The sequence below is a fragment of the Amblyomma maculatum genome, chromosome 1, assembly GCF_055883805.1.
Source record: "Amblyomma maculatum isolate TAMU_Amacu chromosome 1, ASM5588380v1, whole genome shotgun sequence".
Lineage (NCBI taxonomy): Eukaryota > Metazoa > Arthropoda > Arachnida > Ixodida > Ixodidae > Amblyomma > Amblyomma maculatum.
In genome coordinates, this window is record NC_139344.1 from 475,191,054 (window position 1) to 475,204,286 (window position 13,233).

The window sequence follows — 13,233 nt, forward strand, 5'->3', positions numbered from 1 at the left end:
GATGACGCTTCTCAGGCAAACACCACCTAGACGAACCTAGACAAACGTCTAGGTGGTGTTGTCTCAGGCTTTCGCCTTTCACTACTTTAGTCGTTAAAGTCCCTCGTAATCTTTTTAACGCGATAGCGTTAAGGAGCTCGTGTCACAGAAAAGCCGGTGTCGTCGGCGTCAGCGGCGTTGGCCGTGAGCGATAAATCCCGGCATGCACTTCATAAATAAAAAGAAACTTCCAATATGGGCTGGGTGGGAATCGAACCAGTGTGAGACGGAGACGCTACCACTCAGCCACGAGTTTCTTTTTCTTTATTGCCTGTTTTGAGTTCACATCAATTCAAAAAAGATCCACAATAATGGTAAAACTCGCAACAACCAGACTTCGGCTGTCACGAAAGGTTTAAAATTTCTTGAGGACAGCCAGTTCATCGAGCACACTGATCCAGTCAGGTGGATCAGAAAGCACCCGGTACGTTTCTCTAAGGAGCAGCACACTCTCGATAAAGTTCTCGCGTACAGAACGCGTGTTGACATCTGCATGTTGCACTTGCATCCTTGTTTTCCACAGGCTGTGGAGGCCCAAGACCATGACTAAATCCAAAGGAATACCCTCACTCTCGACTGGAAGGAACCGTATGCCATACGGATCTAACGGAAGGTCTTTCTTCAGTGTTCTCTGGAGAACATCCCAGTGAAAGACTGGGTCCCAGCAATCCAGAAAGACGTGCTCGATTGTCTCAGATTTTTTGCAAAGGAGACAGTCTGTTGTCCAGGGAACGAATAAGCCTCTTTCATGTAACCAGTTTTTAACAGGTAATGTGTTGGAATGTAGCTTAAAGAAGAACGTTTGAACTGAAGGCCTAACTGGCATCTTTTTCACACGCTTTAAGACATCCTGTCCGGGGCCTCCACGGTGTGGTGGACGGTAAATCGGCAACGGTATCGTCACATCCAGAAGATCTTTGTACAGCTTCTTCTTACACACTTTGCTCAAGTATTGCATTGAAAAACGCGCATGCAACATTCTGAAAGACAAGACAACTTCGCGCATGTACCCTTTTAAAGCGCCACTCATATTCTCACCAGAACAGACAACGTATTCTGGAAGCATTTTACACAGTCGTACTTGCATGACCGTCCTCAAGAATTTGTCGTTTTTTTTTTTTTGCACGGTGGCATCAGGGCCTGCCCATACTGGGTGGAAGACTTTCGTGATGCGCTTCCTCCGCTTTCGCTCATGCCGGATGTTATCGCCCTGGGGGCGTACCGCATGAACCACGTCTGGGCCGTGACCTTCAAGGACGCTGACTCGATGAAGAGGATACTTCGCTTTGCAGACCTGCAGGTTAAAGGTGCTCGGTGTCTCGTCATCGATCCTGCTAACCGAGACGTCCGAATGAAGGTACACTGGTTGGTGCACAGTGTACCGACGAAGACGTGCGGCTCGCCTTTGCTGCTTTCGGGAAGGTGACAGATGTTGCAAAGGAGAAGTGGAGAGCACAGGGCGTGTCGGATAAGGGTTCAACAACAAGACTTGTGACACTCAAGTTGAATCCAGGTGTCAAGCTCGACCACCTTCCGGCGAATTGGCTCTAGTGGTAGTGCCTGGCAGGGCCCCGCTTTGCCTGCGCTGCCAAGGTACAGGTCACATACGGCGTGAGTGCCGCATTCCGCGATGCAGCTCTTGCCGTCGGTTCGGACACGAAGAGAGTCAGTGCACTCGCACATACGCAAGCGTCACCGGTCCCGACAAAAGCGATGAAGCGTCCGAGCTGTACATGGATGAGGCGGACGCTGAGGAGACTTCGAAAGCAGGAAAAAGACCAGCGGTCAAGGAAGTATTGCAGCCTAATCTTCAGGTCCTTGTGCCGCAGAAGCCTACTGTTCACGCTAGCCCACCGAGCAAACCAATAGATACCGACCAAGAGGAATCTGCGTTGGATAACGCGACGAACGGCGACGAATCGAACATCGAGGGCGCCGAAGCACCCGCAATGGACGTTACTCAGGGAGCAGCTGGCGTCGGTGCCGGTATACTTCCCGGAAAGCGGCCGCGTGACAGAAAGGTACCGAGAGTGAGCAACTGGACGGCAGTGGCAGCGGGGAGCCGCCACCAAAAACAACCGGGAGGAGACGGCCGGCCGTCAAACCGCGGCCGAACCCGAACGTCCCGTCCGAGCCAAGGCAGGCGGTGAAACCGCCTCCATAATCCTTTGGCCTGTGTGGCCAGGTGGACTCAGTAAAGACGGTGCTGGCTGTGATCTGTACGGCGCCTGCGAAAGACTGGATTGGGGAACGCTGCATGGAGGCTTTATGCACTGTGAGTTTAATGTTTTGTTACCCGCTACGAACTCTTATTAGCGGGGTTTTTGTTACTAAACATGGCGGTTAATCTCGATGTAACACTTCGTCTAGCATCTTGAAATGTCCGGTGTTTGGGAGCAAGAAGACGACAAAGCCAGCTGCGACGCCTAATTCTTGAAAATGACCTTGACCTAATCGCTATCCAAGAAACTAAGATTGAAAGCGAAGAGCTAACTGATCGTATGGCGGCGTCCTTTTCTTTTTTGTATGACGTATGCGTCTGCCATTCCGTCGGCGCGTCGGGTGGCTGCGTTTTATTTATTCGTAAAAGTTTAGGCATCAACGCTGCTTCCGTTGTGGCTTCCCAATGCGGTCGCCTTCTTGTTGTTGACTTTTCGTTTTCAAATTATAGTTATCGTGTTGTCTGTGTTTATGCTCCGAACGCGGTGAGCGAGCGCAAAATATTTTTCGAAAGCCTCGAAATGCATCTTAGGTGCGACAAGGTAGTAATATTGATAGGAAACTTCAACTGTGTTTGTTTCGCTCAGGACCGCGCAAAAAATTTGCCAGTGAGGGATAAGAGTGCTCAGCTGCTGCACTCTTTAATTAATGAATGTAATCTCGAAGACGTTGGCTATTTGTTCTCTTACGACGCACACCCTAAATACACGCATTTTCAAAGGGATAGCCACGCCAGATTAGATCGAATTTATGCCTCTGTTGAACTGGCTTCATTGTGCACAGAGTATGACGTTAAGCCCGTAAGCTTCAGTGACCATTGCTTAGTAATTGGCACATTTGGCAGGAAACAGCGGAGGTTACGATTTAACTGGCACCTGTGGAAATTTACCGTGAAGCTTTTAGAGGACGACAGTTTTGTAAGAGAGACAACGAAAGAACTCGATAAATTACTTTCGACGCAGGCCGAAAGCTATATAGTTGAGTGGGAGGAGCTAAAGCAGAGAGTAAAGCTTTTAGCTATCAAAACTGCAAGCGCAATTCGATATGACGAAAAAAGAAAAGAGAAAGAAATGCACGAGGAGCTTGAGTTTTTGCTTAGCATGGATAGCATCCAGCCAGGAAGATATGCACAAGAAATAACAGCCTTGAAAAGACAACTTGAAAACATTGACACTGAAAAGTATAAGGCAGCAGTGATAAGAGTAAGGTCTGAAAAATTTTGGGCTGGGGAGACGCCAACTGAGCGAGCGCTGTCAGATGAGAAACGGCACGCGTATCAAAAAGAAATACGGCAAATTGACAACCGAGGGGCTGTAACTAGTGACCCTGCTACTATCAAAAATACCTTTATAGAGCACTACAATGAATTGCTTGGCCGTAAACGCGAAGTCATAAAATGGCTTTCAGGCAGAATTTCTGCGCCAAATGCCAAAACTCGATGATGATGTTAAAACGCGTCTAGAACGACCCATAAGTTTGACAGAAATAGAAAGTGCGATAGACGAGCTTCCAATGGGAAAGTCGCCAGGACCTGACGGGCTTAGCGCTGCTTTCTACAAAGCATTTAAAGATTACACAGCCCAGATTTTGCTTAAAGTGCAAGACGAGTCATACGAGCGTAAGCAGGTCCCACCTTCGTTTTCTACCTCGCACATTGTTTTGATTCCGAAGTATGATGAGCCAGGAAAACGCCAGTTAGCGGGTTCTTATCGGCCGATAAGCCTCACCAACGTGGATTACAAAATATACATGAAAGTGCTGGCGAAAAGGCCTCAAAGTGTAATACCGAGTGTGGTTGGGCCACACCACACTCAGCCACGAGTTCGATGCTTGAAAACGGTACAAAAGCGCTTCTAGTGAATGCGGTGTTGCCTTAGAAACGTGCCGTAGAACGTTATACTGTGGTGTATATCGGTAATTATGAGCATGTTACTTGCAGAAGCGGTACACGAAGGTACACGAGTAGCGAAGTACGTTTCCGCTACATTTCTTCTGCGCTCTGCGCACATGCAGAGCCATCTTGCGGCAAACACAGAAGAACCCCTCCTCGCAATGTGCGGCGCTGCCCCGACACGTGGCGCGCCACTCGCCCCTGACGTTTCGCCGTGCACCCTCACGGGTTGTAGAATCATGCGTCTTTCCTTTCTATAGATCACTATCTTCGCTCACCCGCTTCTCCCCTTCGGGCCGCGCGGGTACCGGTGCGAGGATGCCCCAATACCCTTGCGTTTAATAAGTTTTCTCGCTCTCTCCCCTTCCAACATCCAGCGTGCGTCACTCGAACAGTGGTGTTTAGGCGACGCGGCTCCTCTTTCCGCTCACAGCGCGATTGCTAGGTGCAGCGTCTGATGCCGGACGCCTCTGACGTGATCGCTTAGCCGTAGCGCTTCTGCTGTGAAAGCGTCCCCTGCGATGTGTGCCGAGCTGCTTCCGAGGAATCATGCTTCTGCGTGGTGCTCCCAAGCGAGATAGAGGACGATCCCATCAAGGCGTCAGCCCCATGATCGCGTCCGCCGTCATGGCGCGTCGCTGCCCGGCTTTCTCCCTCCGAGACACCGAGTTCTTTGGTTCGTTCCGCTTGCTCAGGCGCACGTTTCGTTGCCGCGCCGAACGCTGCGTTGCTCGGCGCTCACCGCGTGATTCGTGAGTGCAAAGTCCGACGCGGGGCGCCTCATCAATGATTGCTGCGCCGTAGCGCATTGTCTTAGACTCCTTGGCAGGTCGACGGGTGTTGTATTGCAGGGCCTTGCGCGCTCGCTCTTGAGACGCGTGTAATGGAAGCGGCGCCGTCTACCAGTGCCGGTAGCGCTGGGCGGTGCGAACGAGGTGCAATAACGCTATCGCGTTCCACTCTTAAAGGCGAAGCTTAAGCGTCCTCCAAATTTTTTTCTTCTGTGCGATGGTGCTATGACGACACTTCTACATTAACGCAAAAATGCCGAACAAATGTGTGCCTCAGTGCCGAGGTAACTATAAGGCGGGACCAAAGGTTCCCGCAAGATAATGTAATGCAGCAATCATGAGTACGTGCCATTCCACGGAAATACTTCGTGCCTTCTGAGCATTCCAGGGGGAGAGATGAATAATGTTTCCATTTGTTCTCTTACGTAGCGTGTAATTGTAGCACCGCCAAAAGTGAAAAACGTTTGAAAATCTTCTAAATGTGTCTTTAATATTTTATCATGGGTCCCTATTTGTAGCTAGCTGTTATTTATATTACACAAATATTTCTTTTTTAGCTTTGTGAGCATCACACAGACGACATCGTACGAGAGGCGTCATAAGTCGTCGATGCTACAGGTCGAGTGACGACAGCAGATTTGTTGCATCTGTGACTTCGGCCAGGTGCAATTCCATTAAATTACAACTGCAAAATATTTTGCCCACAATTGCAAGTGCTTGCGGAACGAATCGCTCCTGCGATGATCAATGGGAAGATCTCCGAAAGCAGATAGAAACACCACGTCCTAACTGCAAGGTTGTAGTTACGAGGTATACCTTGTCAAAAATATCCCCCTCCTGTTGCACATGGTAGGACATGCAGTCTATGCGACTCTCAAGAAATTGAACTGCACAAAATGTTGGGCGTCATTGACAGTTGCCAAGACTATTACTGTTTATGCAGCTCAAAAATATTATCACATTGTGAAAGATATAGACCGAGGTGGCCTCATTTTCCCAGCGTTGTTTGCTGTAAATGCTCTTACCCACAACTATGTTGTTGTTGCACATAGTATCAAAGCAAGCGGAGTTTTTGAGGAGCCCAAACCATCGTCGTCTATAGTCACAAAACTCAGAAATACAGCTGCTTGCAGATCAATAGTCATCATATTGTGACACCTGCGAAGATGGGCACACAGCTGAGCTTCTGTTGAAGCATGTGTTGTGGAGCAGTAGTAACATTCTGCTCGTAACTTCTGTCGCAAGCTCAACGACGATGTAGCCGATGCAAATGCTAAGGCTAAGGAAAAAAAAGCTGCAACGCTTTCAAGGAAGTGAAAAAGTGTTTTCTTTGTTGCTGGGGGCTGTGTGTTGCTGGTGACTGGTGTGTTAGCAGCAACACACATGTACTGCACACATCTGCTCGGCGGAATGTACCGTCTTTGCCAAAAGTAACCGAGCAGCCCCGCCGGCCTGCGGAGCACGCACGGGGCCGAGCTGCGGCGCTACCATCGCCGTCGCTAGCCGTTGCTCTCCGACGGCGAGTGTAAGCTGGCTGACGTAAACATGCTCTCTCACTCTCCTTCTTGAGATGGTAAAAAGTAAGCGCGTATCATGTGTCATGTCTGATTTGGCGCCCTAGCAGCGCTGGGCTACTGAGGAAGGGCGCTTCGCATAGCATCACTCGCTCAATGGTCCTTTTTGGCTGGCGCTGTGAAGCTGCCCTCTTCCTTACAATCCTGTCACGGTTAATATCAGTACAGTGGTCCCGCTGTTGCAACGAATGGCAAATACATGCTATTCTGCTCGTTTGGATCGTCGGGAAAGTAAGGAAGGGAATGGATTTCGAAAACTCTGTCTGCTTCTTCCTGCGCTTCCTAGTCGTCTGTTCTTAAGCTTCGTTAAGCTGCAAGAGAAAAAGAGCTAGTGGCCCTCTTGCTACATATCGTATTTCGCACTATTTGACAACGCACAAAAAGTGCGCAATGTTATTTGCGTTGGTACTTGGGTTCGCGCGTTAACCTCCGGCAAATATATTCGTTTGATGAGCGAAAAGTATAAAAAACGTTGCTCTATAACACCTCAAACCTACGTCGGCAATTTCTCAATAAGTGCGGCCGTTATTTGTTTTTTTATTAGGAACAGTATGTAACCAACCTATCAGCAATATGTTATAGACATGGAGAGAAAACCTGACACGCGGTATTTTAACTGCGACCTGATTTTTGTGTTACTCGCTGTTACTTGATTGGTAGTTCAGTTGCCGCTGGCAGAGTGGGGGCATCAGTAACTTGGTAAATAAGATGCCAGAATGGAACCTTCAAGTGCAACGCAAGATCAAGCTCGCAGACGTGAGACTCCCGCCTTTGCTGAATGCCCTGCCGCAGCCGCGTGAATTGAGCTTCAGAGGAACTTTCAATGCACGTAGAAGAAAAGCTTCGGAGGCAACCATCGTAATGGCAAGCCATTCTTGGGGGATCATATGCCAGCGAATATTTGCGTCACTCATTCGCCATTGCCATATATTTTTGCCGGAGGTACTATCTCAGCTCAGACTTTCCGGCATTTTCTTTTAGCGTTATAATTGCAAAAACCGTTTCGCACTTTTGTGCGTTAGCAAGCTGTGGCAGATGCGACATTTGCGGATTCATAGACAGGGATAGCCGCTTTTGAAACAGCAGAAAATATTGCCTCGTTTTTTGTTTCTCTCTAGCTCAACAAACGCCGCCATCGTAGACTAGAAATCGCGCTAAAACCATACTGAGGTTTCGGTACCCATGCCCTATTTCACTGTGCTAACATTCCAAACGAGAGAACAGCAACTACTTTCCAAATCGTTTTATCTACGAGAGCTGTGCACTGGGACTCAACGCGCAAGTTTTTTTAATGAGAAGCGCAGCTTCATGGCGCCAGCCTAAAATGAGCATTGAGCGTGTTTTGTTGTGCAAAGCGCTCTCCATGGCTAGCGCAGCGCTCAAAAAGCACGAAATCGAACGCCGCACATGCTACCCGCTTACATTTTGTCATCCCAAGAATGATAGCCAGAGAGCATGGTTACGTCAGCAAGCTTATACTCGCAGCCGGGCAGCAACGGCCACCGACGACGATCGCCACGTCGCTGCTTGGCCCAGCATCTGCTCCGCCGGCCGGCTGGGCTGCTCGGTTACTTTTGGCACAGACGGTGCCTTGCTAGACATGTTTTTACATTGACTACTACTGTTTTATCTGCCCCTTCTGCGCATGTTCGATTTTTCATATATAAGATGGGTAATTCGGCTTGAATAAAGAGTTGGTAGTTAGCGCTTGTCAAACGCCTTGTGTGTTCTTTGTCCTTTGTGTTCTATTTTCGCGCTATATTTTTTTCTTAATGAATTTTAAATGTATATATTATTCCGCACCAAGTACAGTGTTGCAATAATCGAAATGTAGATAAATGTTTTATATGTGTAAATCTTCCCACTGACGTCTCAATTTGAGTAAAAACAATCTTTTGCAGCCAACTGTGCTTCGCCTCATACTCTCGCGGAGTGAAAAAGAAAGATGCATGCTCCTTGGAAAAATCGGCGAGGCCCCATCCTTGTAACGTCACTGGAGGAGCCGAGAAAACTACCAGCATCATCCGTGTCTGGTGAAGCGAGCTCGACAGGCGCACGAGAGACCGTGTCAGCATCTTCATGGTTATGTCCCGACTTTTACACTGTAGTGAGATCGAACTCCTGCAGGCGAAGGCTCTATCGCGCCCGGCGGCCGCATGGGTCACTCAGGTTGGCCAACCAACACAAAGAACGGTGGTCAGTGACCACTTTAAATGGGCGACGATAAATGTAAGGGCGAAATTTTGCAGCAGCCCAAATAATGGCGAGGAATTCCTTTTCAGTATAGTGGAATAGTTCATCTCGGCGCGGGATTAAGTACGGCTGGCATAGGCGATCACTCGTTCAACGCCCTCTTGATGTTGCACGAGAACCGCCCCAAGGCTATTGTTACTGGCGTCGGTGTGTATTTCTGTCTCCCCCTGCTCATCGAAATGGGCTAGAACATGCGGCGATTGGAGACGGAGACGTAGCTCGGCAAAAGCAGCTTCTTGCTCGTGAATCCAAACAAAAGGGGTGTCTCCCCCGGTGAGCCGAGTCAGCGGTTCATCGAGATTAGCGAAATTATCGATAAAACGCCGGTAGTAACTGCACAAGCCGAAAAATCGGCAAACAGCTTTCTTGTCACGTGGAATCGGAAATTCCGCAACAGCAGCAATCTTGTCAGGGTCGGGCTTCACGCAGGCGGCGCTGACGACATGGCCGAGAAATTTAAGCTCTCGGTAGCCAAAGTGGCATTTCTGTGGCTTACGTGTCAGGTTAGCGGATCGAAGGGCTTCGAGTACTGACCGCAGGTGCTTACGATTTTGTGCAAATAATTCTGCGAAGACCACCACGTCATCTAGGTAGACTAGGCAACACTGCCATATAAGCCCGGCGAGGACAGTGTCCATCGTATTCAGATATGTGACGCAAATAAACACAAACACAGGAGAAGATACACAGCACAGGTGCATCATCTGAATACGATGATGCACCAACTTGCCCCTCAAGCCGTTATTTTGAGATACAGTGTCCATCATCCGCTGAAATGTGGCCGGCGCGGAACAAAGTCCGAAAGGTAGAACTTTAAATTCGTAAAGTCCGTCGGGTGTGACAAAGGCCGTCTTTTCACGATCTCGCTCATCGACCTCAATCTGCCAGTAGCCACGTTTTAGATCGATGGACGAAAATACTTTTCACGCCGAAGGCGGTCGAGAGATTCGTCAATACGCGACAAGGGGTAGACATCCTTCTTGGTTACGGCGTTCAGTTTGCGGTAATCGACGCAAAAACGTAACGTGCCATCTTTCTTTTTAACTAGAACGACCGGAGAGGACCACGGGCTTATTGGAAGGCTGGATTACATCATCTTCGAGCATTTCCTTAACTTGCGACTTAACTTCGCGCTCGGTCGAAGATACGCGGTAGGGGTGCTGGCGGATTGGGCGCGCATCATCGAACGTCACGATCTGGTGCTTGGCGATGGGAGTTCGATTCACTTTTGACGACGATGCAAAACACTCTGAATTCGAGTAACAATGAAAACAGCTGGTCACGCTGGCTGACCGATAGCTCTGAGCTGACATCGAGATTGTCGAGGGATGTGGGCGGTGGCACGGTTTCTGTGGACAAGCACTCGGAGACGCGTGATTCCGTTCAGATGGATGGATGGAATATAGGAGCGTCCTCTTTGAAACGGGGTGGTAGCAGTAGCTATCATGCTTATTTTTCTCCCTATATCTTAATTATTGATTTAGAATGGTTAACTAAACCATCATTCTATTTATTAAATTTTGCTCCTACATTACTAACATTACGTCACTTCTCTGCTTTTAAGCCACCAATCTTCCAGTCGTTTTATGCTAGTTTCCACCGCCGGTTTATTCACCCGGCCACTGTTATCTCTAAACCCCAGAGCTTCAGGAACAGTGATTGCGCCTGCATCAACTTCCGGATGGATACCATTGCATTCGAGTATAATATGGTCAATTGTTTCACTGGAGTTTCCACATACAGCACATGCGTCATCTCCATTGTTAAACTTCTTTTTGTAGCTGCGTGCTCTAAGGCACCCTGATCTAGCTTCAAAAAGTAGGGCACTGCCTCTTGAGTTATCAAAGAAATCTTCCTTCCTGATCTGCATTTTCCACTTTCGGTATAATTCCACACTCTGTTTTTTTTCCATTGAATTTATCCAATTTTTACCTTCTGTGTTTTTCACCTGTTGCTTAATGCTCTTTATTTCTCCGTCCTTGTTACTAGCATACTTACTAGTTAGTTTCCTAGCTATTTTCCTCCATTGTGAGTCAACGCTTTTTAGGTACAGGTATTTAAATACCTTAGCTGCCCATCTGTTACTGTCCAATTTCCTCAGACGTTCCTCATATAATATTTTACTCTGAGCTTCCCGTACTTCGAAAGATGCCCAGCCCATGTCTCCCTGTACCGCCTCATTTGTAGTTGTGCCGTGGGCACCTAGTGCTAATCGTCCAACGGATCTCTGATTTGTTTCTAATGTCGACTGTACCTCTGATTTTAGGCACAAAACCGCATTTCCGAAAGTAAGTCCGGGCACCGTAATTCCTTTCCAAATACCCCTCAATAGCCCTCATTATCCCGTCATTCCTTCGCCCTTTGACCTTAAGGGAATGCTCATGCTTTCCAATGTATGCCAATCCTTCGTTTACCCATACCCCCAAATATTTATATTCTGCTACTCTAGGTATTTCAAGGCCTTGAATTTTAAGACCCTGATCAGTTGAGCCGTTGAAAATTATCAGCCCCCGACTTAACTGCGCTGAAACTGAAGCCTAGAGCGTCCCCTTCGTCTCCGCAATACTTAACTAGAGTTTGAAATTCTTCCAGACTCTCAGCTAGCAGCACAATATCGTCTGCATACATCAAACCGGGAAGGCGCTGCTCTACCGCCTTTCCACCTAATCTGTATGACAGGTTAAAACCTAGGTTACCGTCTTTTATCCTCCGTTCCAGGTTTATCATATAAAGCATGAACAGCACCGGTGATAGAGGACAGCCTTGTCTTAATCCTTTACATACTTTGACATCCCCCGTACTTCTTATCCCTTCCCACGTAATTTCTACTTTGTTGTCCCGGTATATTTCCTGTAGGAACTCTATTATCTCATAACCGCTACTTTCTTCTTTTAATAAGTTCCACAGTAGTTCCCTGCTTACGTTGTCGTACGCCCCGTTTATGTCCAGGAAGGCCAAATACAAAGGTCTATTTTCCACTCTAGACATCTCGATGCATTGGGTAGGTACGAACAGGCTATCATCTAAGCGCCTACCATTTCTAAAGCCATTCTGAAGTTCTCCGAGTATCTTGTTACTTTCAACCCATGCTTGCACCTTTAATTTCACCGCCTGCATGGCTAACCTGTACATTACAGGTTAGCCAGGCATGACGTTGCTCCCGTTCTCTCAACGGGAGCAGCGTTACCTGGCGACAGATAGCGGAAGTATTTTAAAAAATGAAGAAGAGCGCATTTAAAACATCCCTCGCTCTTTGCTTCAGTGGCGCAATGGGTTGACACTGCTTACCTGCACACTGAGCGAATAAAACATCGGTTCGAATCCTGTAAGTGAAACTTTTTTTTCCATTTTTTTTTTATGTCGTGCAAATTTTTTTCTGATTTATTTTTAAATTGCAAAGAGAAATTTAGCTACTAAGATCTCGCCTGGGGTGTGTTCCCCTTTAGGTCGCATTATGTGATGTTTTTATTTCTTAATAGCCTCGGAGACATCAGAGATGCGTTCGGCAAAAGCTACGGAAGTGTTACGAAAAAGTTGCCGATGATACTAGTGCTAAACGTTGGTAACAAGTACCTTGGATTGACCACGGTGAAGATGGATAAAACTGCGGGCCACGCCTACTCCTTGCGTCAACGGTAACGAGACCAGTTTCGGCTGTTGCATCACTATCGTGAAGGGCATTGCATTTGACATTAACGAAGGTGCTGGTTCGGTTTGGTAGCGTGACACTGCCCTCATAAACTCAAAGCACATTCAGTGGTAGCTTTGTACTGCTGAGGGCCACTGCTTTCTCAGTAGAAAACGAGACCCTAAAATCCCGGAGGTAAATAATTGCGCCGTATTCACGAAGAAAATCTACGCCCAGAATTAGGTCACGTGAGCAGCTTTTCAGAACGAGGAAGCGCACCACAAATGTCGACTCTTGAATTTGAACCCTGGCCGTGCACATGCTTAGAGGAGTAACCAGATGACCACCCGCAGTGCGAACGTGTGTGCCAGCCCATGGAGTCAAAACCTTCTTGAGAACTGCTCAATATAGAATAATCAGCGCCAGTATCCAACAAAACTCGAACATGGTGACCGTCCAGTATTACGGGTATGTCCAACGAAAGCTGCTGGCGAATGTCAGGCTTCTGAGTCTTTCAGTGCTCTGCGTCGGTGTACGCGGTCTGCTTTACCTGCAATTCATCGTCGTTGCGGGTGCGTGGTTGCGTCGTTTGTTCCACCGGTGATTCGTCGTCGTTGCGGGTGCGTTGTTGCGTCGTCGGTTCCACCGGCAATTTGTCGTGGTTGCAGGTGCGTCGTGGCGGCGTCGAGGTGGAGTTATGATCGGTAACCGCGGACGTTTCCAATGTCGATGCTTAGTCTTTCCGTGTCCGCGTCAATGGAGGGTCTCCCGCGCAGCGATGTCCAGCGAGCCTACCCCCTACGGTCGCTAATTTTAGTTTTCCCGCCGGGACTGGGC